At 49.9% G+C, this 26,502-nt stretch overlaps 1 protein-coding gene across 6 annotated transcripts in view; it reads right to left on the reverse strand.

Annotated features, from left to right (window-relative positions):
- Positions 1–26,502, reverse strand: part of EXTL3 (exostosin like glycosyltransferase 3) — a 136,113-nt gene that overhangs the window by 46,616 nt on the left and 62,995 nt on the right. For 4 of the 6 annotated variants that reach the window (XM_027665101.1, XM_027665103.1, XM_027665099.1 and 1 more), the window contains one exon: positions 4,637–4,736. The gene's annotated coding sequence lies outside the window, so the exon portion shown is untranslated. Of the gene's footprint in view, positions 1–4,636; positions 4,737–9,436; positions 9,504–9,918; positions 10,008–26,502 lie in introns of those variants that run through there. The other 2 variants (XM_027665104.1, XM_027665105.1) reach the window with 2 other exon arrangements.

Raw genomic sequence — 26,502 nt, forward strand, 5'->3', positions numbered from 1 at the left:
TTATCCTGCAAGTAATGCCATTCCTCAGTACTTAGCTGGAAAACCCAGGGAAAGGCAGGTGTTCGTGGAAGAGGCCCCAGGTGACTCTCCCTGTCAACATTTTGACAGCACAAGGCATTGGTGTGACAGGGGTGAGACACAGGGACCTGCTGGGACAGAAATGGAAATTCAACAACCCAATCAACTCTGATTTTTAAGGATACTCATTTCTTCATCATCATTATGTTCTGTGGTAAAAGTCTCACTTTATGAGCTCAGCCAATCTGGGATGGTTTTGCATCATCACCCAGAAAATGGTTGTTGATAAAAAATTACTGAAGAAAAAAAAAGAAGAAAGAAAAGGAAGAAAAGAGAAAAAGAGAGGGAGAGAGGGAGGAAGAAAAGGAAGGGAGGGAGGGAGGGAGGAAGGAAAGAAGGAAAGGAAGGAAAGGAAGGAAAGGAAGGAAAGGAAGGAAAGGAAGGAGGGAGGGAGGGAGGGAAGAAGGAAGAGAGGAAGGAAGGAAGGAAGGAAAGGAAGGAGGGAGGAAGGAAGGAAGAAAGAAAGAAAGAAAGAGAAAGAAAGAAAGAAAAGAAAGAAAAGAAAGAAAAGAAAGAAAAGAAAGAAGAAAGAAAGGAAGGAAGGAAGGAAGAAAGGAAGGAAGAAAGAAAGAAAGAAAGAGGTAGATAGATCTGTGCTTCTCCTCTGGCCTGGGCTGGTTTTCAGTGTCATTATCACTGGAAAAGGGGAAAGAGGGGCTCTGTGGTTTTGGGATGGGCTGCCATGGCCCCCAGGCCTGTTCTCTGTCCCAAGTCCAGCAGGTGTAATCCAGCTACTTCCATGCTCTTTCTTACCTTCCCAAACACTCTGACCACACCTGACCTGCCCTGGGGATGTGATTCCTGGTGGTGTCAACCTCCAGGATCGTGTGGGTCAGGGACAGTGGGCCAAGGTCACTGCTGGGTGTTACACTCTGGGCCCAGGAGTGTCCCCTCAGGCCCCAGTGACCAGGCTCCTATTCCTGAGCTGTGCATCCACCTGGGAGCAGAGCCCCAGCTGGGGAAGGATTGGGAATCTCAGTGTCCCACTAGTTCACAGCACTCAACAATGAATCAACTTCCAGGAACCACAGGGAGAGAGTTATTACCTCCAGCACCTATAAAAGGAGACACTGAAGTGACAGTCAACTTCCCTTCCCACCTTTTGTGGGGATAACACAAACCAGCAGAGCACAAAGACATCCAAAACATCGTTTATCAAAGCAACAGCCGAGTTTTCTGTCAAAGGAGAGGTTTCACAAGGATGTTTCTGGCATGGGAGGATTCCTGGCGAAACAACGGAGCGATGCAAACGACACACGGCCCTTTCTCCTCACGGGAGAGTCAAAAAGCTTTCAGAGGCTTCATAAAACCCGAGCTGCTCACGTGGAACAGCTCAGATGGGAAGGGGGGCAGAGGAAGCGCCTCCCCCTTGCAGCTCTCCAGCAGCAGCTCAGGATTGCACTGGGTGGGGAACACTCTCGGTTCCAGGCACGGGGGGAGCTCAGCAGTTTGCAGGATTGGGTCCGTGCTTTTGTTCCTCTCCCTCCCCACACCCTTCTCCACCCTCCCTTTGACAGCCCCAGGAGGGAAGGACTGATGACAACCCAGCACTTCAGTCACTCAGTGCAGGCCCAGGGAGCAGCAGGACCCCGCCGGTGACATTTGGGCCACAAGTGAAGTCCCCGAGAGTAATAAACAATCAGGTGAAGAAATCTGGGAAGAAATTACCCAGCACACCTCGTCTCCTCGGCCCCCAGGAGATCCATATGAGATGTGTTAATGCATCTGATTATGATCTAAATTATGTACAGAGGCTCCTGCCAAGCACTCGGTGAAGTTTCTTTATTGTTAAGTTGGAAGCTGCTTAAGAACAGTCCAATCATCACGTTTCAAATTACATTTGGGGAAAAAAAACCCAACCATTTTCCTATTTCATTGCTGGCTCAGAAGACAAGGTGGGTGTGGGGGTTTTCTGTGCTGAAGGAAGAGCAGGAGAGGTGGGGACAGAAGAGGAGTCAAACTATTCCCTGTCCTTTATTGTCACCTGACCTGAGTGGATTCACTGTACAGACACACCAGAGAATTCCCACATGGCTTTCCAGACGTGGTTTTTTCCCAGAAGGGGAGTATAAACACTGAGGTGTTCATGAGAACAAGGGCCCTAAAACTTGGAAAGAAAGGGTTTCTAGAAGAATTTTGATGAGAAAGGCTGGGTAAAAAACATGACCTGAGACTTTCAGCACACCTGTGAGGGCCACCTGAGCTGTCACCAGATCACTGTGCTGCTTGGAGGCAGGAGAAAAAGCTGATTTTCTCCCCAGAATGTCACACCAGCAGTGGAGCTTTTTAGAAAAAATATAGATAAACACCTCCCAGGTTTACATTCAATCCAAGCAAGTCTGGGAGAGCACATATAAATATGCCAGACTGCCACTGCACCTCTTATTGAATCACAGAATGGTTTGGGAGGGAAGGGACCTCAAAGATCATCCAGTTCCACCCCCTGCCATGGGCAGGGACACCTCCCACTATTCCAGGTTGCTCCAAGCCCTGTCCAACCTGACCTTGGACACTTCCAGGACTGGGAGCCCACAAACTCTCTGGGCAACCCATGCCAGGGCCTCACCACTCTTATAGTAAAGAATTCCTTCCCAATATCTAATTTAAACCAGCAGATCTGGAGGAGATTAGGGACCAGAGCTACCATTTCTAGCCACCACGGTGATGTAGTGGTTTAAACACCAAAAAAAAATATGCTTTAATGTAGGATCACAGGCTGGATCCCAGCCAGGCAACAGCCCTGCTTTAAAAGGAAGTATTTATCTCCATGGAACACTTCAGTGAACAACACACTCAGTCCTTGAAAATAAAGCCTTGCTAAACAACCAAATTTTAACCTGGAATTCTGCATTGTTGGCATCCTCTGCTGCTGCAGGTAAGTCTGATTCCCTCACCCAGCAGGCTGATTTTCTCTCTCTCTTTAAGAAAAAAAAAAAAAGGAATTTTCTCTTTCAGTTTAACTTTGAGGCAAAGATGGAAGACCACAGCCTGGCCTCAAAGCCGAGAGATCTTTTGAACTCCAAGTCAGCAGGATCTCACAGGAGCTGAGCTCGAGGGCTGCTCTGGAATAAATCAAAACTGATTTACTCTTTCACTTGAACAAGGCAGGAAAAAAAACAACTCCTCAGATGCACAGATATGGGGCTGAGGGTGGGGAGGCAGCAAAAAAAAAACCAATAAAAAAGGCAAATTAAGAGGGCCTTGATGGCTTGTTACAGTCCCACAAGCTGAACACCGTCCTGCATGGCTGGATTTCCTGGAGGAAATCAGCAGCACAGTTGCTAAACCTGCTGGAAGAGGTTCAGCCCAAGAACAGATGGAGCAGATAGATGCTCCAAACACAGCACACAAGGACATGGAGCTCCTGGAGAAACCTTCTGACAACAAGTCAAAGCAGGGGCGTGACCTGTGCTGTGGCACTGGAGATGCAGCTGGGATTTCTTCACAGGTTAGCAGAGTCCAAGGCCAGAAGGGACCTTCAGAGAACCTGCTCTGCTTGTGCTGTATCACAGCCCATTCCACCTCATCCAAGTTTTCCCAGGAGCAGGAGTCTGACCTGGCAGCCAAATCCCAGCTTGAATTAACTATGGTGGCTCCCAGTAAGAATCCACTGTGGAAGCTGCTTCCACCCCAAAACTTGGGCTGGCAGGGAGGCTTTGTATAGGATGTTACACCTCCTCTGGGTGTCCTGGTGTCCCTCTGCCAGGAAACACCATTCCCTGGAAGAGACACAAGTGGCTCCGAGCTCCAGCCACTTCCCTTCGCTCTTGACACCTTTGCCCAAGCCCAAACCCATCAGCAGTTTTGACAACGCTCCAGAGCCTGAGTTTGCCTGAAGGAGCTCAGCACAGGGCACGAAATCCCATCCTCTGGCTTCCTTACTGGAGTGAGAGGAAAACTGGAGAGGGAGAAATGTGCTGCTGGCAGCAATTCCAGCCTCTGCAGCGAGCTTGGCTCCCAGTCAGCCACACACCCCCTCAAGAGCTGTGCGTGAGCACCCTGGACTAATCCTCACAGGGTGAAACAACCCCCATTCCAGAGAGCTTTGGGACATGAGTCTGCCCAAGGAATGATGCTAAAGAAGAAAATAGTTGGAGCTCAACTTCCCCCCCGAGCCACGAGCGGGGATTTGGATCCCAAGACACTGAGCTGGAGAGCTCAGACCATCAGTGACATTCCACACTGCCCTGAAAATCAGAATTTAAAACTGCTGAAATCAGATCCTTGGGAAATGTCACTTCTTCCCCTGAAGTTCTGCCAAATGAATTTGGCTAAAACTTTCAGCAAATAACAGATGATTAAACAGAAGAGTTGATGGCCAAAAAAATATGTAAGGGGCTTGATTAATGCTCTGGGGGTGACGCTGCAGTGGTCCTGCCCTATTTTTACAAGTTTTCCTCATCTCACCATTACTTTAACTGGACTATGGGAGGAGGAGAGTGTTGCCAGAAGGGTGATGAGATATTTTGGTAAAACATGTTCAAATACAGCAAAGGAAGAGGCAATCAAACACCAGGCATGGGACAGAGTGACACTGCAGGGCTCGTTTGTGCCTCACCTGTCCCTCAGCTCCTCGGCTCAGACCTGTTCCATGTCACACATCGACTCCTCCACCACTTGTCTTCTTTCTCCCAGCTTTGATCTCAAGGGTTTTTCTCCTGTTTAACATAAAAACACAGACAAAACCACATGTACTTAAGAAACATTTCATGCATGGCCTCGAGGCTCGTGCAGGAGAGGCTGTGGAACAGCACATGGATACAAACATTCCTTCCAGACCTCTCCAAATTGCTGAGGGATTGAGGAACCTGGGCTAGTGGAAGGTGTCCCTGTGTCCCTGCCCGTGGCAGAGGGTGGAACGGGATGAGCTTTAAGGTCCTTTCCCTCCCAAACCATTCTGGGATTCAATGATTTATGGCACAGTCAGCCTTAAGAAGCTCCCAGAGGTTTGACAGCCTGAGTGTGAGAGGCTGGAGGACACCAGTGAGGACACAGGCCCAGATGGGACAACCTGGAGAAGGGATGTTTCAGATATCAAAGGGATGAGATGTGGGTCCCCAGCTCCAGGCTCCATCAGCTCCGAGCCAGCTTGAAGGTGTTCTCAGCTCAAAGGTGTTCTCAGCTCTCTTCACAGAAAACCCCTCCTCTACAACACCTGGCAATTAATGGACAGCTCTCAGGTTGTATCCCTGGGATCATTTCCCATAAAAGATTAAATAAAATTAACTCCATTGTCTGTAAGTGCCAAGGTCAGAGAGGACCCACTGAAAGCCACGGGGTCAGACTCGTTACGTGACACACCACCAGCTCCACCCACCAGGTCCAGCCTCAAGCCCAGTAACTCAGAGGGAGTTTTTCATCCAACTTTTTCCCTGGCTCAAATCCTCTCTCTGCTGTAAACAACTGCCTGATCTCAGAAGCCAAACAGATAAAAAAATTAAAAGAAAATAAGATGCCTTTTGCTAAGAGAAGCCCAAGGCTCCGGGATCATCCTTCAGCGCTGCCATTGGTGGGATTTCCTTTTGTTCCAGAACAAAAAGGACCATCCCCACCCTGCCTCCATTCTCCTCCACAGCCTCTTGGACAGCCACAGTGTTGGCAGGCAGCACAAGTGGATCATCCCAAGCTCCCTGTTCCCACCCCACTCTCACTAATGTGTTCCATACCCAGCCTCTCCTCCCACAATCCCGGCTCTGCCGTTGCTCCCGGCACAGAGCCGGGGCTTGATCCTTGGGGCTGGGGCTGGTTATAAAGTGCTGCTCCCAACCCTCTCACTCCAGCTGGCAAAACACTTCCCAAGTGCCCACATCCCTAGGACAGCAACAAGGAAGCACACGGTGATGGTGCCTCTGCTCTCCTGGCTGTGGGACGTGATTTCCACCCACACTCGACTAGAGGATGTTTGTAGGAACAACAGCCATGACCCTTCTATCCCCGACTGCAAAGCTTTTCCCAGAGTTCTCCAGAAACCAGGAGTGAAGATGTTACTCAAGAGCCCCTGAGTATTTCATTCCAGCTGAGGATTTCACTTCAACATGACCTGCAAAACACACACTTCAAAACTCCCGCACGCCACATAGACCCGGCATCTGCTCCCACCCCTCGAGGTCTGGAAAGGTTTCATTGCAAGCTCTGAATGCTTACAGTTAATAAAATAAATATTTACAGTAATTAAATTATGGGGTGTTTTTTTCAAAGCCACCAGTTATTCTGAGTCCCTGAAACTCCAGGCACTCCAGGCAAAGGACCCAAGGAATCGGAGCGTCTGGAAATGGGATGCCCGGATTTGCACCAGCCAAAGGAACCGCTCTCCTGAGAACCACAGCATGGTTTGGGATGGAAGAGACCTCAAAGATCATCCAGTTCCAACCCCCTGCCACGGGCAGGGACACCTTCCACTAAAAGGCATGGAGAAGATTTCCCAGGGAATCCAGGTTGGGTTTTTTTTTAAAAGCCTAATTCTAATGTAAGCTCTGGAAACCCTCAGGCTGCTCATGGGATAAATGCCACCTTATGATAAAAGCAAAATTTTTTCTCTCATAAACACCATATAACTTATATGATGTGGAAAAATTCCAGCACATTTTATTTAATTATTATTTTATTTATTAATATTGTATTTCATATTTCATTCTGACCACTGTCACTTACAGCAATGACAGCACCCCAGCACAGGCTCACCCAAAAAAAAAAAAGGTGCCTTCTCCCTGCTCCCCATCAGAGAAGCAGTGGCAAGCAGCTGTTATAACTTCATTTCATATTTTATTAGTTTTTACAAGCCAGCCATGCTAAAAGGTTGCACCAGTAATTTAAACTGCACTTGTCAGCAGAAGTGAAGGACATTGTGGGATACATTTGATTCCAGCTCTTTTATTGCTTGGCTCCTCGGAGTGATTCGAGCAGCTTAAGGATTTCAGAGGCACTGTCACAACAGGATCTGGGCCATCACAAGCTGCCATTTAAACACACAAAAAAAAAAATACCCCAAACCCCCAATTTCCAAAGAGCTGGCTGGACCAGCAGAAGCTGTTGAAGACTCAGCACCTCCTGGCTGCCACCAAATTGCTCCCTTGCAGGGACAGGCACTTTAAATGTGATTCCCACCCGGCAGAGTTGCTCTCTAAAATGGGGGAAATGCTGATTTTTGCAGCTCTGCCAAACCACAGGAACACACACACACACAGAGCACTGGGAGCCAGCAGGGCTCTGTCCCACGTCTGCAGGTGACAAGCAGAGGAGCAGAGCACGGCGTGGCTGGAGCGGAGCCAAGCCAGGAAAGCCCTGAATAGCCCTGGCCAGAGGAGGAATGTTTAAAGATGCCTGTCTGCTTTCCATCCCAGCAGCATCCCGGGGTTCTGCTGGACTCCTCCACGGATCAAAAAGCCATTTAGTTCACATCAGCCCTTCTCCTCACCATGCCAAGCTGGGGAGAGGTGCTGGTCTCCATCCCCATCCAGCTGCCCCGGACACGTTGGGGCTGGAGAGGGGAGAACATCCCACTGCTGAGGTGCCTTCCAGGAAAGGACTCAATTCCAGCTCCCACTGGGAAAACTGACCCGGAAAAACAGAGGAGGATGTTACTTTGTGGGAGGGTGGAACAAATGGGACCATTCTTGGTCAAACAGCAGGACCCCAAACCCAGCTCAGCTGACAGAACCTGAGGGGTTTGGGTGGGAAGGGACCTTAAAGATCATCCAGTCCAAGCCCTGCCATGGGCAGGGACACCTCCCACTAGCCCAGGTTGCTCCAACCTGGCCTTGGACACTTCCAGGGATTCAGGGGCAGCCACAGCTTCCCTGGGAATTCCAGTCCAGACCCTCACCACCCTCCCAGCCAGGAATTCCTTCCCAATCTCCCATCTCTCCCTGCCCTCTGGCAGTGGGAAGTCATTCCCTGTGTCCTGTCCCTCCAGCCCTTGTCCCAAGTCCCTCTCCAGCTCTCCTGGAGCCCCTTTAGGCACTGGAAAGGGCTCCAAGGTCTCCCTGGATCCTTCTCCAGCTGAACACCCCCAGCTCTCCCAGTCTGGCTCTAGAGCAGAGGGGCTCCAGCCCCTGGAGCAGCTCCGTGGCCTCCTCCAGACTCGCTGGGATTTTCAGGTTTGGGAGCTTTCCCTTTGAATACATTAACAGAAGTTTTTCAGGTCACCTTTGCAGCAGAGTTGTCTGGAAGGGGGAGGTGTCAGATGGTGCCTCAGCAAGGGAGTGTCTGATCCCTGGGAACGGGCTCCGAGCCCTGTGAGCTCCCTGTGCCATCTGCACATCCCGTGTTTGGACTCCAAGCCCCACGGACACTCCTTTGATGTGGTGAGCTGGACTCCCAAAGGTCCCTGGAGATCACAGGGATCACATGTTTGGAGCATAAGGACCCCTCCACTCTCTGAAACAGAAGTTTGCTGTTGCTGTGTTTTTTAAAGAACATTTAAATTGCGCTTTTTTTTTTCATGTCTGATGCAGAGAGAGCAGCCATGGAGAGATGCCCAGGAAGGCTCCTCTGCTCCCTGGGGAAACCAGCCCTGCTCTCAAACACTTGGTCTCCTCCTGGCCCCCTTAGCTTGCTACTCCAACATAAACAGGTAAGACCTACATCCTCCTGGAAATTAAACCCGGCACCTCGGACATGGACACAGATCTCCTGCCCTGCAGGAAACAGGGATGGGGGATTTGCAGCCCCGAGTGTCCTGGAGCAATCCATGTTCGTGGGGGCTGGGGAAGGCCAAGGGTGGAACAAGCAGAACTGAAGGGCATCTTGGGATATTTAACCATCTCACTTTTCTTTTCTGGCCTCACCTCTTTACCAGTCACTGAAATTTGTCCATTTTCTCCTGCTCTCCTCACAGTGTCCACCAAAAAGCTTTTTCCTTTACCCCCTGATCACAAAAACATCCCAATCTGCTTCCATCTCACCCTTTCCTGACAATTATCTCCACTTGCTTCCCTATTTTCTCTTCTTTCAAGGCTCTTATCCAGGCTAGTTTTTCTTCCCCTCCTCTGCCTGCCCCATCATTATTTTTCTCACCGTGCTACTCCATATCTAAAATTTGTTTTCAGTGGGTTATTTAAGCTCATTGTCCTGCACTACTAAGGCAGACAAATATTGCAGCCTAACACAGGAATATGCCCATGGAAATCATTCCTGGGATGCAGCACTCTCACCCAACCCAAGCAAGACATGGGAACAACACAAGCTCAGATCCAGAGCTGCAGAAGGAATTCCTGGCACCCCCATATCAAGTGCCATTAAGTCCAGCAGAAGTTTGGACAACACAGAACATTAAATAAATAAACCATCAATATGAAGAGCAGAAAGTTTCCCAGGCTAACACAGGCAACATATTCCATAAAACTGGGGACAAACCCACCTGGGCCCATTAACTGCACTTGCTCTGTAGGATTGTTTCTGCAGAGGTTACCCAGCACATCAATGCTCTGGAAAACAACATGGAAAAGAGCTGGAAATGAAGGAGTGTTTGGGGATCCCGTTGTTATGCCAGAGTGGGATAAGGCAGGAGGGGCCTATAGGGGGAGAAAACCCCAGAAGAAAACCCCAGAGAGCCCCTTCCTCCCTTCCACTTCAGCAAACAAAATCCCACAAACAGGGAAATTAAAAACTGTTGCTGCAAGCTGAGAGAAAATCCAAGAGTTTAATATCCTGCTGTGAGAAAGGAATTTTAAAAGGCTTGTGAAAGATAAACCATTAAGTTTCTTCCCTAAACCTGAATACAAACAATTGATTTCCCAGAAACAAATTGGGAAATTATCCCACCCCACCCCCCCTTCAAGAGTCAAGCCCAAGCCTGTCAGCAAAGGCTTAAGTTTCTCCTGCCTTCTCCTTAACCTTTACCTGCACAGGCTTTGCCAGGCTGGGCTCAGACTCCTGATCCAAAGTCAGGCAGGTTGGAGGGGCCCCAAAAGCTGCTGATTCACCGGAAGGGAAAGGGATTTGAGCTAATAATTTACCTGGCAGAGGACTGGGAGCTTGCCAGCACCCCAGGCAGGGTGCAGCTCACACTGGAGACTTTCTCCTGAAAGGTCTGGGTGTCCCCAGCCACCAACTCCAGAAGCCACCACTTCCCTTTGATGTCTCCTGACCACGTGCCTTTGGATGGCCAAGGGACATCTAAATCCCAAAGGGATGAGGATCCTCTCTAAAAATCCCTAAATACCCTCAGCCTGCCAATCAAGCTGATGTGATGACACATAGTGAGGGCTTTCTATAGGGAGAGGGGCTTGGCATCAGAAAAGGAGGAATGCACAGGGATGTCCATCCAAGTGAGGATGGACAAGGAATACAGGACATTTACTGTGCCACCGCTACTCCTACCATTCATCAACAAGGAGTAACAAGACAAAATTTAGACTGGATGTTAAGAACAATTCCTTCCTGGAAAGGGTTGTCCTGCCCAGGGCAGTGGTGGAGTCCCCATCCCTGGAGGGATTTAAAATCCCTGTGGATGTGGCGCTTGGGGACATGAATTAGTGGTGGCCTTGGCAGTGCTGGGGGAACAGCTGGACTCAGTGATCCCAGAGGGCTTTTCCAACCTAAATAATTCTTATTTTGAGGGGAAGGAAGGGAAAGAACGGGTTTTTTTCCCCTTATATAACTCAGAAAAACCTTCATTAAGAAGCCACTTTGCACAGGCTTTGGAGGCTCAAGATGTTCAGGGATAAAAAGTGGACCTTCAAACTAAGGTTCTCCCTCTTTCCCTGAAGGCCACAGTCGGGAATATTACAAACCCTTTTCACCTTAAACCAGCTGAGTGGCACAAAGAATTAGCACAACAGCGAGGGATGCTCAGCAGGGGCAAACTAACTGCTGCAAAGAGGCACTGCAGGCACAGCTCTTCCCTCTTCCACAGGAAGAACAGAAAGAGGAGCAACAATTTCCTTCCAGAAAAAGGCCCGCTGCCAAAATTCATTCAGAAGGAAGCGGTCCAAGCAAGAACTTCCAGCATTTTACTGCGCAAAACCACCCTCTGTTTCCTGATGGTATTTTGCTTTCACAGCAAAAACGGTGCCTTCGGGAAAGGGACTGGAAATTCCCAGGAAATCTAGTTGCCTGCTTCCATGTAAAGTACGACTTCCAAAGATGCATCCAAAGAGGCAGCAGTTCCATCCCTTCCTGGGAATTTGCTCCAATGATTCATTACAGCCCACGTCTACTTTTTAATGTCCCTTCCAAGTGGTTGGTTCTTCTTCCCGTCCTCTCTGAAGGACTCGGCAGGATCCAGCACCCTCTTCCCACAGCAGGGACTCCTGTCCCAGTCTCTCTCCTGACCCATACACAGTGGGAGAATTCCAAAGTTCAAGCCTGGATATTTCCCCTCTGATTCAATCACTGCCCTGCTGCTCCTTCCCCGGGATCTGCAGCTTTTCCCACGTCTGTTTTAGAATTCCAACATGGGAGCTAAATAAGGTTTTTCCACCAGTATTTTCAAAAATGCAGTTTTTTGGAAGTAAAAACATCCTTAGCTCCTATTTCCCAGTTCACATGTCCATAGATGGCATCAAACACTTCTTATTCTGGGAGTCCAAGCAGTGAGTGGCTGCTCGGTGCAGCCACAAGGACCTTTCCACAGCGACTGTTCCTGGAGTTTCTCTGGACTGTTTCTGCCTCTTCCTCAGGCACAGCCCACCCTGCTCACTCCTCTCCCTCCAGTTTACAACTCATCTGGATTATCACTCCAAGTCATATTTATCATATTCTTGTAAGGATTTATTACTCCATCAGATCTGGGAGCTCCACAGATTTCCTTGGCGAGGCTTCTGTGCTTGAGGAAAATCCCAACAGCAGTTGGAATGTGCTACTCCCAGGAACTCCCAGGATCACATTTACAGCCCCACGGCTTTACCACAGCCTTTGCATGACTTTTATTTCCTCTCCTGATGGAAAGACAGCAGAGACAGGGGCTTACACAACCCTCATGACAGCTTTGATGCTGCCCAGTCACACAAAAGTGGGTCCTCTCGGAGCAGCTCAGGGAGAACCCGCTCCCCCCTCTCAGCACAAATCTCACCCTCAGCTGCTTTTCACTAAGGACAAGAGAAAACTGATTAAGCAGAAGTGGTCCTTAGAAAAAATGAATCTGCTTATCTGCCACCTATCAGACAAAAATTACCTGAAAAATTGCCCTTTGTCACCACGTGAACAACGCCTGGTGCCACCAGCAAGGATGCTCAACTCTGTAACTTCAGCAAGTGCAAGAGCTTTATTACAAGGTCCTTAAAGTCCAGAGTCCTGTTGCATTTTGACACCAGTTCCATCTTTCAGTCAAGCAGGTTGGTTGCTGGTTTGTTTTGTCACACAGGAACACCTCATGCACTTACTAATTCCTGCTGGGCGAATTTTGCAGAGGTATCTGTTCATCTCAGGCATCCTGAGGTTAAAGGGTTATTTTATGGGGAAGATGGGCAAAAACTTCTGCCCCTCGGCCCCACTCAGGTGAGATCCCACCTGCAGAGCTGCCTCCAGCCCTGGGGATCCCAATATGAGAAGAACATGGAATTGCTGGAGCAAGTCCAGAGGAGGCCATGGAGATGCCCTGAGGGCTGGAACCCCTCTGCTCTGGAGACGGGCTGGGAGAGCTGGGGGGTTCACCTGGAGAAGAGAAGGATCCAGGGAGACCTTGGAGCCCCTTCTCGTGTCTAAAAGGGCTCCAGGAGAGCTGGAGAGAGACTTGGGACAAGGGCCTGGAGGGACAGGACACAGGGAATGGCTTCCCACTGCCAGAGGGCAGGGAGAGATGGGAGATTGGGAAGGAATTCCTGACTGGGAGGGTGGTGAGAGGCTGGTCTGGAACTCCCAGACAACCTGTGGCTGCTCCATCTCTGGAAGTGTCCAAGGTCCACCCATTCCCACCTCCTGCCATGGGCAGGGACACCTTCCACTAGCCCAGGTTGCTCCGAGCCCCATCCAACCTGTCCCTGAACACTCCCACGTCTCTGTGCAGATATATTTTATCACCTTCACCACCATACACACATATACACACATATATATTTTCACACACAAACCCAGATCCAGGGTCTCCAAAAACACACACTGCTCTGGGAATGGCATTTCTGAAGAGACTGTTTTCCAGCAGCTTCCCCAAAATGACGCACTCTGTGGGAACAGCAAGGACAGGATCCAACTCGAGGGTGGTATCCAGGGATGCTTCAGCAACACAGCTTTTCTCCCTCCTCCTCCTCCTCTAATTCCCTGCCCTCTGTTCCCTCACTTGTTTCCAAATTGGCCCAGCTTTGGTGGATTTTTATGGGAACTGCAAAAGAGACATCTGCCAAACATCAAATCACTGCTCCCAGGGGCAGGGGCACCGTGACTTGAAATGGTCACTGGGCCTTTATTCGTTATTTCTTTTTCACTGTTAAAACAAAAAAAGGTTATTTTCTCAGTCCCCTTCTCCAAATCAGCTGAATGGTTTGCATTAGAGCCTTCCCAAAAAGCACATCTCCAAGCTGGAAAGTTCTAGTTGAGTTTTGACAAAATATAGGCAGCTGAAAACGGGATTTTCAAACACAAGCAAAGCTTAGGAATTCCCCTCTCCCAGATAAAAAACTCCATCAATCCCCTCTCAGGGCTCTTTACTCATCTTTCGCTGCTGGTTTATCTTGCTGCAATACCCAATTTAGCTATATTGGGAAAATACCTCAGTATTTTAGTTGTCCATAAAACTCAGCACACCAGTAGTGCTTTGCACCCCAAAACATGGATTTCAGGTCCTGGTTTCACACAGACACCCTGAAAAGTGCATTTTAATCAAAATTCTCCTTAGATACCCTTCAGTCCAGGCACAGACCACCAGCAGGATTTCTGAGCAGGTACAACACAAATCCATGACAATTAACATTTCCATAATCAGGATTTCATGTTCCTCAGAAGCAATTTAGGGTTTGGGGTTTTTTCAAGGTCTCCAGCAAACCCTGAAGCTGGGGATGAAGGAGAAGATGGGTAGGTTAAACACAGCCAGACACCTTGATGTTTTACATGATCCTTGCCCAACTCTGCTTCTCCACATCCAAGCTGCAAAAGAATCCCCTATCCCAAAAATCAGATGGCTCCATGACCAAGCCCACCAGGAATAACGAGGAATCAGAAGGGAGGGAGATATAATGCTGTCTTTGCAGCTCATTACTTTTGGCAGCAGGGGCTCCCCAGGAGGTCCCATGAAGCAGGAATGACTTAATCAAGGGACTCTCCAAGGGGTGAGGGAGATGCTCATGAATAACAGCATCAAATCAGAGCTGGGAAATCAGTGGCACCCTAAGGAAAATTGATGGGATCAGCTGGTAAATCCTCATGCTGTTAAGTGGAAAGCCTTGCTCCTGCCTCATCCCACAAACCCAATTGCCCTGAGCAGAGCTGGAGGCACAGGGAATGCTAAAAAGGCAAAATTGGAGGGGTTTCCAGGAGTCTGTGGAAAACTGATCCACCGCCTTTGGATAGAGCTGTGCTGGTGCGGAGCGGGTGAACTCCGGGATCACCGACCCTGCAGGTGCCAAGGAGTCACCAGCAGAGGGGCAGGAGGGGATGGATGAGCAGGTTGAAGCACTGCCAGCCCATGGGCAACACCTCAGATGTGGCACTGCCCTTCCACAGGGAGGTGCTGCCATGCTCTGTCCAGCTCAGGGATGCTCAGCACAGGAGAGACATGGAAGTGTTGGAGTGAGTCCAGAGGAGGCCACGGAGATGCTCCAGGGGCTGGAGCCCCTCTGCTCTGGAGACAGGCTGGGAGAGCTGGGGGGTTCTCCTGCAGAAGAGAAAGATCCAGGGAGACCTGAGAGCCCCTTCTAGTGCCTAAAAGGGCTCCAGGAGAGCTGGAGAGGGACTTGGGACAAGGGCTGGAGGGACAGGACAAGGGGGAATGGCTTCCCACTGGCAGAGGGCAGGGAGAGATGGGAGACTGGGAAGGAATTCCTGGCTGTGAGGCTGGTGAGACCCTGGCACAGGCTGCCCAAAGCAGCTGTGGCTGCCCCTGAATCCCTGGAAGTGTCCAAGGTCAGGCTGGACGGGGCTTGGAGCAACCTGGGATAGTGGAAGGTGTCGCTGCTCGTAGACTGGATGATCTTTAAGGTTCCTTCCAACCCAAACCATTCCGGGATGCGGCGATTCCAAGGCGGGAGCGTGTCTGCACAGCTCCAGGCACACTTGATTCCCCAAGTTACAAAGCACATTTTTTGAGTTAATCTCATTTTCAAGCAAAGCTGGACAGCAACATCACGGCCATCACCGAGCTCCTCGTGCATCACCGAGCTCTGCAAAATCTGCGACAACTTCAAATTCTTTCCCGTTAACACATTCCCCTCGTTATCCTTCCCCAAATGATCCATACTGGAAATTTATGTCTGACCCTGTATTAAAATCCACTGTAACTGTGTCTCTGAGCATGTCCTGGAGCTTAAACATCGAGCCTTAGGAGGCTGCTGAGAGTCATTTTCTAGTACATTGGGAAGGACAAACTGTTTTTACGAGTGTGTGTTTTACGGTCTGTTTTTTCAAATTAAACCTAAAACAGTTCCCAGATGGAAGCTGTATCATTCCTACTTCAATCTAAAGAATATTTCATTTTAAAAAATATAAAGAAAAAAAAAAGCAGAGGCAAAGCTTCAGAAAATCTGACTCGACAGAAAGGCCGACAGTGTTTGGTGTTGCTCAGGGAGGACTGGGAGGGATGGTGAAAAAAAAGCCTTGTTTTTTTTTTCCTTTTTTTTTTGAGCAAAAGATTCAAATAATAAGGAAATAGTTGCAAAACGGTGGCAGCAAAGTTTGTCCTTAATTCCACAATGTGTGCATCAGACTGTGGAAAATTTCTTTACAAAGCTCCAGGCGCCCGTGAGGCAGCTGGAGTGGGAAAAGGATTCCCTTGCCCTTGGTGTTCTCACCCAGTGCCTCCAAGAAGCTTTCCTTCTGCAAATTGATATTTACCATTATTTTTAAGTATCCCATACAGCTCTAACATGGCTCTAATGCTCTTTTCAACTCATAGCACCTTCACAAGAAACAACCTCCAGAGTTTGAATTTAACTATCAACGTGGATCAGTGGAGGATGGTCCAGCTCCTCTCGGATTCTGGTGCTGGGGAGGTGAAGCAGATCTGACTGTTTTTGTCACAGAAACTAATACTTGGAAAAGCTGAGAACAGGAGAAGGCAGAGGAAATAAAACTAGGATCTTTGGAGCTGTATTCCCGTAGCACATGAGGGTAGAAGTGCAATGAGCACCTGGCTGGATCTGCATCTCCCGGGTATTGGAGAGATCACAGGTATTCATAATTCGGTGAGGACAAATTTAGGAGTGGTTTGGTTACAGGAGCTCTGCCAGAGCCAGTTCCCTCGGGATCACCAAGGAACAGAGTAGAAACAAATCCATGTGCTTAGAAAGAAATGCTTAGGAGGAACTGGAAGCAGATTCAAATTCCCTCCCCTTTCCTCTCCTTGTTTCCTCCCCGTGCACCTCATCTCCTACCTGTGTTCATGCTGCCCTTGCTCCAGTTCCTGGCTCCTACTCCAACCCTCTTTAATTCCTCATCCATTACAGGATAACAGAAGATCCTCAGTGGGAAAGGATCCACGGGGATCATCAAGTCCAACTCCTGGTCCTGCCCAGGACACCCCAACAATCCCACCCTGTCCCTCAGAGCGTTGTCCAAACGCTCCTGGAGCTCTGGCAGCCTTGGGAAGTGACCATTCCCTGGGGATCCTGTTGCAGTGCCTGACCACCCTCTGGGGGAAGAACCTTTTCCTGATATCCAGCCTAACAATTTCAGGCAGAACAGTCAGGAGTGGCAACATCAGCTTATCCCACACTTGCTCCCTCCTAAAATTGATTTTCCAACCACACAGTCACATTTCACCTTCCAAGTGGCTGCATCTTTCCTGTATTCACAGTTCTCACCTCAGCAGGAGCAGGGAGCTGTCCCTGGAACTGGGATTCAGCACAGCCATCTCCAAGCAGGGATTTTACCCCTCCCCACATCACCAAACCCACAAGAATCCCAGAACAGGCTCTTTAAACCCCAACCTCACGTGAGGCTCCGCCAGCAACCACAGCACAAAGCACAGGCTTCCATATTCATTTCTGCCCCCTGAAATCCCTGGGACACAACAGGACCAGAATAATAACACCAATTACAGACATTTGATGCAGTAATTTCAGAGCCAATTAACATAATGAACCTCCGTCTCTCTCAGATAAGGAATCTCAGAACAGGTGAGGGGCTGAAGCACAGAACAAAGATTTCCAGATTTCCACACAGTCCTTCCTCAAAAAAAAGCCATTTTCCAGTCCCTCTGGCTCCAAAAGGAAACCCGGGGTATTTGTTATCTATATTTTGATGGCACACAGAGGGATTAGAGCTGGAAGCTTTTTATACCAAAGCTCCTGAGCCTGATATTGTTCAGAGGCAGGAGGGCAGTGAGAGGGTCTTGCAGCAAATGAAGGGAATAAGCAGCAAGTCCTGGGTGGGAAGCAGCACATTCCACCTGCTGCTGAGAGAGAATCACCTGCCCTAGAGGAACAGATCCATCCCTCTCGTGAGGAATACCTGGAATCATGTGTGCTGTTTGCTCCATGCTGTGGCCTCTGCAGAAGGGGGTCAAACAGCTGTGAAGGATCCACTCAAGACACATTTGGGACACTTCAATTCCTCATGGAATGGTTTGGGTTGGAACAGACCTTAAAGATCATCCAGTTCCAACCCCTGCCATGGGCAGGGACATCTCCCACTATCCCAGGTTGCTCCAAGTTCCATCCAACCTGGCCTTGGACACTTCCAGGGATCCAGGGGCAGCCACAGCTTCTCTGGGAATTCCAGCCCAGCCCCTCACCACCCTCACAGCCAACAATTCCTTCCCAATCTCCCATCTCTCCCTGCCCTCTGGCAGTGGGAAGCCATTCCCTGTGTCCTGTCCCTCCAGGCCCTTGTCCCAAGTCCCTCTCCAGCTCTCCTGGAGCCCTTTTAGACATGAGAAGGGGCTCTAAGGTCTCCCTGGAGCCTTCTCTTCTCCAGGAGAACCCCCCCAGCTCTCCCAGCCTGTCTCCAGAGCAGAGGGGCTCCAGCCCTCAGAGCATCTCCGTGGCCTCCTCTGGACTCGCTCCAACAGATCTGCATCTTCCTTGTGCCAAGGACTCCAGTTCTGGAGGAAGAAAAACATCACACTCACATACTGGACACTGAGTGGTGGGGAAAGGGGTTATTTACGACTTCCCTTGGTGATAAACCTCTCTGCTAAATCAGTCACAAGACTATTGATGGTTTGTGGGGTGAACATAAGAACTCCCCACAGATATGGTACAACAAACCATCCCCCTGACCAGGCCAGCAGGTGCTGGAGCTGTCCAAGCCCATCCATCTGGGATAGCCTTGATTCCTCCAGCCACACATGCAGCTCAGAGACCCACAGCAGCCCAGGAAGGGCCTGGAGGGTGGCAAAGCTCAGGCTGCCAGCGTGACACGGGCTGATAAGGCCACACCGCAGTGATGTGGATTTCCTGCTTTTGAAGCTGCAGAAACTGTTTCATTTTTTTGTTTCTTTTCTTCAAAATTAACTGAAAGAGTCAGTGTGGTGAGTGAAAAAAAACCAAAAAACCAAACCAAAACAAAACAAAAAAGCAACAAAAAAAAGGAATGAGATCAGGGCGCATGGACTCTACCCACAAACTGAACCTGTCTCCTCAACCACCATTCCTTGCCCAGGACATTTCCCTCCTTTGCTTCCAGCTCCACCACAATCCTCGTTTCATTTCTTAGACATTTCCATGCAGATTTGTCCTCTCTCTCATCACAAAAGTGCTCCAGGAGGCTCCATTAGATGCATTAAAATTTCTTCCTTTTTTGTGCAGTCACCCCAAAATGCTCATCCTCGCTGAGACACTACGCAGGAGACAACCAATACCCACAAAAACAAGGCAGCCTGACAAAATCAAGCAATAAACATAAAAGATCCAAAACACTGGCTAAGCTTAACCCAGACACTTGGAAGGCACAACCTGCCCATGGCAGGGATTTGAAACAACATGATCTTTAAGGTCCCTGCAAACCAAAACCATTCTGTGATTCTGGGATTTCTCCTCTTGGGCAGAGAGACTCCATCACGTTTAATAACCATAAATCTCACAGTTCCTCAAATAACATGCACTGTAGACACACAAAATATGAGTCTAAGCTCGTGCAAAGAACAAAGTTTCATGCACTAAAGCTTGTGCTCTGTCACAGGAAACCACAGCAAACTCTACCCACGGATCCAGCAGGGGACGAGCACCAAGGATGTGTTTCAATGAGCACAGAGTTCACAAACTGATCCTAAGAACATCAGGTTTTCTTTTAAGACAACAAGGTCCCACCAGCACAACCTGTGTGCTGGAATGGCCACAGCTAAGCCCTGGGTTAAGTTGTGGCTGCCCCATCCCTGGAAGTGTTCCAGGCCAGGCTGGACAGGGCTTGGAGCAACCTGGGACAGTGGGAGGTGTCCATGCCCATGGCAGGGGGTTGGAATGAGATGAGCTTTAAGGTCCCTTCCAACCCAAACCATTTGGGATTCTGTGTTTCTAAGCTCAGGCATCACCTCTAAGTTGTTGCATTAAACACAGGAAACAGGAGTTTTGATGTTTATTTGGGTACAGACCAACAGGGAACCCCTCTGAACGTGTCCCCCCTGCTCCCCTGGCATCACCTCAGTGCACAACCAGCAGCACGAAATCACCAGGACTCTGAGCTACCTGAAGCCAATAATTAGCCCAATTAAGGCAAGGCAGAGCTAAATGACTTGCCCAGAAGGGTCACAGAAGGCAGAGAAATGAGTGGTGTTTAGGAGTCTTGTTTCCAGCCCTGACAGAACCCCCACAACACCGATTCACGTGGGGGCTGCCGGGACAAAGCATTGGCACCAAAACCACCTTCCTCCCCATTCCCTCCCTCTCTGCCCACAAAGACAAGGGGTGTGCTGGCTGAGTGACTTCAGGCAAGATGCACAACTTGACTTAAAACAGAGAGAAAACCAAGCAAGAGTCCCTCAGCCCCCAGCACTCAGGGCACCTGGGGACGGTGAGGCTCCCTGACCACACGGATTCCTTGGGAAAGCAGTGCAGGGAAAAGAGCAGGATAAAGCTTACAGGACTGGACTGGCTACAATTCACGTATCCTGCTACTCCCAGTTACCCTGGAGACAGGAATAGCTAATTAATAAGGAGCCATGGGATCTAAGTGAGCAGCTAGATATTTAGGATTAATTTAATTACTTCACCTCACAAGCACCCCCAAGTTCCAGCAACAAGAGATTCTCTGTACACCATCCCCCAGTACAGCAATACTTACACCTCCTGTACTCCAACCCCTCCTGCAGCTCTTGACATCTCCAGTGGGACAGATTTCCCTGGGAGAGGTTTCTGGCAGCGTTAGGATGTAATAAAAAAGGAAATTCATGAATTGGCTGAAGCAATTGGAGGGAGATTTGTGGCCATAGCAACATTACTATAATCAATGCTGCAGGGAACAAAAGCCACTTTGATCGTGCTGTTCCCACTCTCCCAACCCCACCCTTAAGGCTGGATAATGCCATCCAGACACCCTCCAGCCCCCCCAAACGCCCTCATGAGCTCTCCCACTCGCTATCCCTGACGTGAAATCACTGAAAAGGGGATTTAAAGCGACTTTGAAAGGTTGTTCAGCGCATCCACCATCCAGGCAGACTATCCCAAGCAACCACCCTCCACACACCACCCTCCTGCGCTGGTTTAGGAAGGGGAAATTCCACACGGCTGAGGACACCAATTGTGCTGGTAACAGCAAACAAACAACTCACCCCGGGTTTATGGCCGGTCGGTGCCACGTGGCTGCAGCTCCTGTTCCCTTCCTACCTCGCTACACTTGTTTACTCTGAAACTCATCTAGAGCATCTTTAGGCTCGGATCATCTCCTGCCACGCCTAACTGGGGGGGGTGGTCTAAGCTCCACTCAGGCCTGCAGGCACTGCTGCCATGCAAATAAAACAATTAAACCAAAGCACTGAGGAATTAATCTACCAAGCTGCCTTGCCCACTCCCTGTGCCGTGTGTGGCTCCCACAAGGAAGACGCCTCCGGAGAGGCCGCTCTGCCCAGAGAGCCGAAGGCAGAGATTCCTATTAATGCTCCCACTATTTTTAGCCTCACAAATCAGGGGGAGCTGACTTGTGCTTCCTGCCCCCGGACACAACATCTGGGCTCTTTATGGTCACTCAGGCTCTTTTCCCACAACGGCAGAGCCTGGAATGTGGCAAGGTGGAGCGCTGGAAGGAGGGGGGGGAAGAGGCAGCGAACTTTCCAAATTAGTAGCAAAGAGCAGTAATTCCACAGCTGGGATAACTCAGCGGCAGTGATTACAATCTGTCCTCTTAATTTGGCCCTGCAGTTTCTATTAGAGGCACAGTAGGAGGGAATTCCTGTACAGGAGTTAAAGCCAGGGCCGGGTGTCGGGTGACTGGGGTTTGATTCCCAGCTGTGCCTCAGACCTTCTGCGCAACCTCAGGGAATTCACTTCATCTGCTCCGGTTCCCTGGCTTGCAGCATTCCTTGGGAATTCACCAGGGATCTCACGGGTCACAAATAGCAACTGAGAGTAGAAATATGATCGAGAGCAACTTCCTGGCAAGAGGGACGCAAAAGCATCTCACACATTTGTTTGTAACGCCACCAAAAAGATGTAACGACACAAAATTGATGGATCGGCGCCTTCCAACCATCCCGGTTTTATAGGAAGGAAAGGGAATGCTGAGCCACGACCCCACACTACCAGGGAATTTATTTGAGGACATATGTCTTGAGAGCCTCAAAAGATAATCTTGGGAGACAGGAAAAACGAATCACCTTGTGCTGCTCCGGCTTAAATCACGTCATGGCTCTGGCTCTGAAAAAACATCTGAGCACAGGAATGGGAAACACCAGGAACACACAAGAACTCAAACCCAAAGCTTCAAAAAAATAAAAACAAAAAAGGGGGGTGAACTCCCAGAAGTTAAACACAAGAATAAAAGGAGGAAAGGGTGCTCATTGCTGACCCTTTAGTCCTGTAGCTCTGAAGTTTGGGGGCTGTTTGGAAATGAATGTGTTCTAGTACCCTGCTGGGCAAGGGTAGTTTTTTCTAAAATGCTCTGAGGTCCTCAAAAAGAGGGCCAAAATTAATTAATAATATACTTTCCAGTCCAAAGCTCTCTCTCCACATCAACTGTGAATTGTTGAGATGATGTGTTAACTCCTCAGAGAGGCTTCAACACCGGAGGAGCAACGTGGGGTAATCTGGAACGAAAAGCTGGGGAAGAGATGGGAACCCCTTGTCAGCATCTTCTCCCAGCTCTTTTTCCCTATCCAGGCCCAGCAGCAGCACAGGGATCCAGGCAGTTCATCAGTCTGTGTTGGGGGATTAGTGGCTCAGAGCCCTGGGAGAAAGGCAGTGTCACAGCAACGGGCTGAAGTCACCACGTGCCCGTTTGAAGGCGGAACACGTAACGCTGAATAAAGTGAGTGGCCAAAAACCAGCCCAAAAGCTCTGCTCTGCTTTCAGGGTGAGGTGTCACGAGCAGCACCCGCTGACTCTGACCTACTTATCCCCACAAAAGGGCCACACAGACAGGCAACAACCCCATCTCCTCGGCTGCTGCCGTGCCCAGATCCCACAGAGCCAAAATCCCTCTGGAAAATGCACTGGAAAGAGCAGAGAGCAGGTGGGACCTTGCAAGGGTGCTCCAGTTTTCACAAAAATAATTGCTGTTTTTGCCACTGCGTTATGCAGGGCCAGAGCCAGAGCAAGGCCAAGTTTAGGGAAATCCCATTTGCACCTTTGCCTGCCAACAGCATCCTTTGTCCAGTATGTCCCTAATGTTCAAACCCCTCTGTAACCATTCCAAGAGGAAAGGGCAGACAGGCTTCGTTTTTTCAGGATGAAAGCATGCAGAAATCTGCAGGAGTGATTCCAAAAGCAATCACTCACACTCGCCAATCCAAACACAAACCCACACACAAGGACATGGGAATGCTGGAGAGAAACAGCCCACACAGTAAGTGGCATCCCACAGCCCCACCTGCTCCAGGCAGAGCCATCACCTGAGCCACCCATACATGGATTCAGGGAAAACTGCATCCTTGTGGAGAGCAAAAGAGCCTCATGACAATTCCATAATAATGAAGAGCCAAGGAGATGTTGATTAATTTAATTAATTTAATAATGTGGCCATCAGGACCAGGGAAGGGACTGTCCCCCTGTGCTGGCACTGCTGGGGCACCTCAAATCCTGGGGGCAGTTTGGGGACACTCCCAACAAGGGAGACTGGAGGGGCTGGAGAGTGTCCAGGGAAGAGAATGGAGCTGGGGAAGGGGCTGGAGCAGCAGGAGTGGCTGAGGGAGCTGGGGGGGCTCAGCCTGGAGAAAAGAGAGATCAGGGAGGACCTTCTGGCTCTCTGCAACTCCCTGATGGATCCAGGGAAGGGTCGGGCTCTGCTCCCAGGGAACAAGCGACAGGACAAATGGAAATGGCCTCCAGCTGTGCCAGGGGAGGGTCAGGTCGGATATTGGGAACAATTCCTCATGGAAAGGGTGGTCAAACATTGGAAGGGGCTGCCCAGGGCAGTGGTGGAGTCCCTGTCCCTGGAAGTGTTCAAAAAACACGTGGATGTGGCACTTGGGGACGTGATTTCATGATGACCATGGTGGTGGTGCCGCTTGACGGTTGGGCTTGATGATCTTAAAGGCCTTTTCCAACCTTAACAATTCCACGGATTTGCAGGGCAGCAGTGGCACACGAAGCTGAGACGACCCAGGACTCGCCCCCTCCTCACACGTGCTCAGCTGACCATATTACCAACCTCTTCCCAGGAATTCCTGGAAACGGATCCTGCTGCCCAGCACCATTCACAAACACAGGAGTGGGAGCCCAGCAGGCTCCTCATTTCACTTGCAAGAAAAGAACTTCAGAAAACTCTTCCAAATGAAAGTTTCCTGAACACCAGCCACGACTCCCGAATCCGCGCTCCGGTAGCAGATTCCTGCTCTATCCCAGCTGAGGGTGTGATGGCTCTTCCCTTGCCAAACACCTGCTCCTCAGAAGCGAAGCCAAGCACTTCAGAGCCTGAAAACACTCTGCAAACATGTGAAACCCACCATGCAAATGAGCCATTTGTTCAGCCTCCTCCACGGAGCTGCCGCTCAGCCCGGCAGGGAGACACGGCCTTGGGATCACTCCAAGCCAGGGAGGCACAACTGGAGTCTTCAGAGCTTCTCTCAGTCCTGGATTTTTAAATCCCAGCCCCAGTGAGCTGTTCTGCCTCATCCCAGAGCAAGCCCTACGCTGGGGAACCAGCACTACACACATCTGTAAGACTCCAAGCCCCGGGAGCTGCCGGCCCATGGCCTTGGCTGTGAGTTTTCCTTTAATTTAGGATTCTGGATTTAATTTAGGGGTCTGGAATACCTCGTGATGGCATCAAGAGAATAAGCCACGGGCTTGTTCCCAAGGAATTTCTTTATTAATTTGGGGGAGCAAATAAGGGGATTTGGTCAAATTCAGTAGGACACCACACAAGCTGGACAAAATGTTCCACCACAACACTGACTCAGCATATACTAGTAATCCACAATGCTTAAGTCAAAATCCAATAAATCCACAACACTTAGAATCACAGAATTCCAGAATCAGCTGGGTTGGAAAAGACCTCTGAGATCACCGAGCCCAACCCTCAATCCAACCCCACTGTGGCTCCCAGCCCATGGCACTGATGCCACATCCAGTCTCACCTTAAACACCTCCAGGGATGGAGAATCCACACCCTTCCTGGGCAGCCCATTCCAAGGGCTGATCACTCTCTCTGGAAAGAATTCCTCTCTAATATCCAACCTAACCCTCCCCTGGCACAGCTGGAGGCCGAGCCCTCTTGTCCTACTGCTGGTTCCTGGGAGAAGAGCCCGATCCCACCCGGTTCCCCCTCCTGGCAGGGAGTTGTGCAGAGGGATGAGGTCTCCCCTGAGCCTCCTCCTCTCCAGGCTGAGCCCCCCCAGCTCCCTCAGCCTCTCCTCACAGGAATTGTGCTCCGGGCCCTTCCCAGCCTCATTGCTCTTCTCCAGACCTGCTCCAGCCCCTCCATGTCCTTCCTGAACTGAGGGGCCCAGAGCTGGGCACAGAAGACTTAAGTCAAGATCCAATAAACCAACAACACTTAAGGCAAAATCCAACGAACGCCACGACACTGAAATCAAGATCCAACCCCTCCAGCTCCAAACCACCCCAAGCATCAAGAAATGCTTTCCTAATATCTAAACCTCCCCTGGTGTAACTCAAGGCTGTTTCCCTTGCCCTGAAGAAAAACTGTACCTGGGAAACTTTACAGTTGTGTTGAGGATGGTGGGAAGTGGATCAACATACACTCAAACCCAAACTTCACCTTTGTTCAAACAGGGGACAACAAACCCACATCCAGACCTGATCCACACAAAGAAACTGGGATTCCCAAGCAGGAAGTTCGACCCTCGTGCTTTGACTCCCATGCAACCATTTCTTCTGCTGCAATTTCCACAGATGATCCAACAGGGTCAAGTAAACAGAAAAGCTGAACCACCTGCACATGACCCTCACTGGAAACTGGGCACAGGTACCTCCCCCCAGGCAAAGCTATTCCAAACAGTCCCCTTCCCATATGGGAGCTCCAAAGGGTGCTCATGGACAAGAAGTGCTGAGGGCCCCCAACACAAGGAAGATGTTGACCTGTTGGAACAAGTCCAGAGGAGGCCACGGAGATGCTCCAAGGGCTGGAGCCCCTCTGCTCTGGAGACAGGCTGGGAGAGCTGGGGGGGTTCACCTGGAGAAGAGAAGGATCCAGGGAGACCTGAGAGCCCCTTCCAGTGCCTAAAGGGGCTCCAGGAGAGCTGGAGTGGGACTGGGACAAGGGATGGAGGGACAGGACAAGGGGGAATGGCTTCCCACTGGCAGAGGGCAGGGAGAGATGGGAGATTGGGAAGGAATTCCTGGCTGTGAGGTACAGGTTGCCCAGAGAAGCTGTGGCTGCCCCTGAATCCCTGGAAGTGTTCAAGGCCATGTTGGGCTTGGATCAACCTGGAATAGTGAAAGGTGTCCCTGCCCAGGGCAGGGGGTTGGAATGAGATGACCTTTGAGGTCCCTCTCCATCCAAACCATTCCAAGATTCTATCACACACCCAGCACTTCGCTCCTTCAGCCATAATTTCTCCTGAAGTGTGGCTTTAACAAGAGACAGATACACACCAAAGGCAAATCAAAGGCATTTTCCTGACCTAAATAATGGGAGTTTCCTGGTAATTTCACTGAACTAGTTGGGAATTTGCAATACCTCAAGCAATCAACACACACTGTCCCACAGATAAAAGCTGGAGGGTTTAACTTCACCATCTGAGACATCTCTGCTGCTGTGCAAAGAGGAACCACAAGGCTGAAA

The sequence above is a fragment of the Corapipo altera genome, unplaced genomic scaffold (assembly GCF_003945725.1).
Source record: "Corapipo altera isolate COAL_440 unplaced genomic scaffold, ASM394572v1 164, whole genome shotgun sequence".
Taxonomy (NCBI): domain Eukaryota; kingdom Metazoa; phylum Chordata; class Aves; order Passeriformes; family Pipridae; genus Corapipo; species Corapipo altera.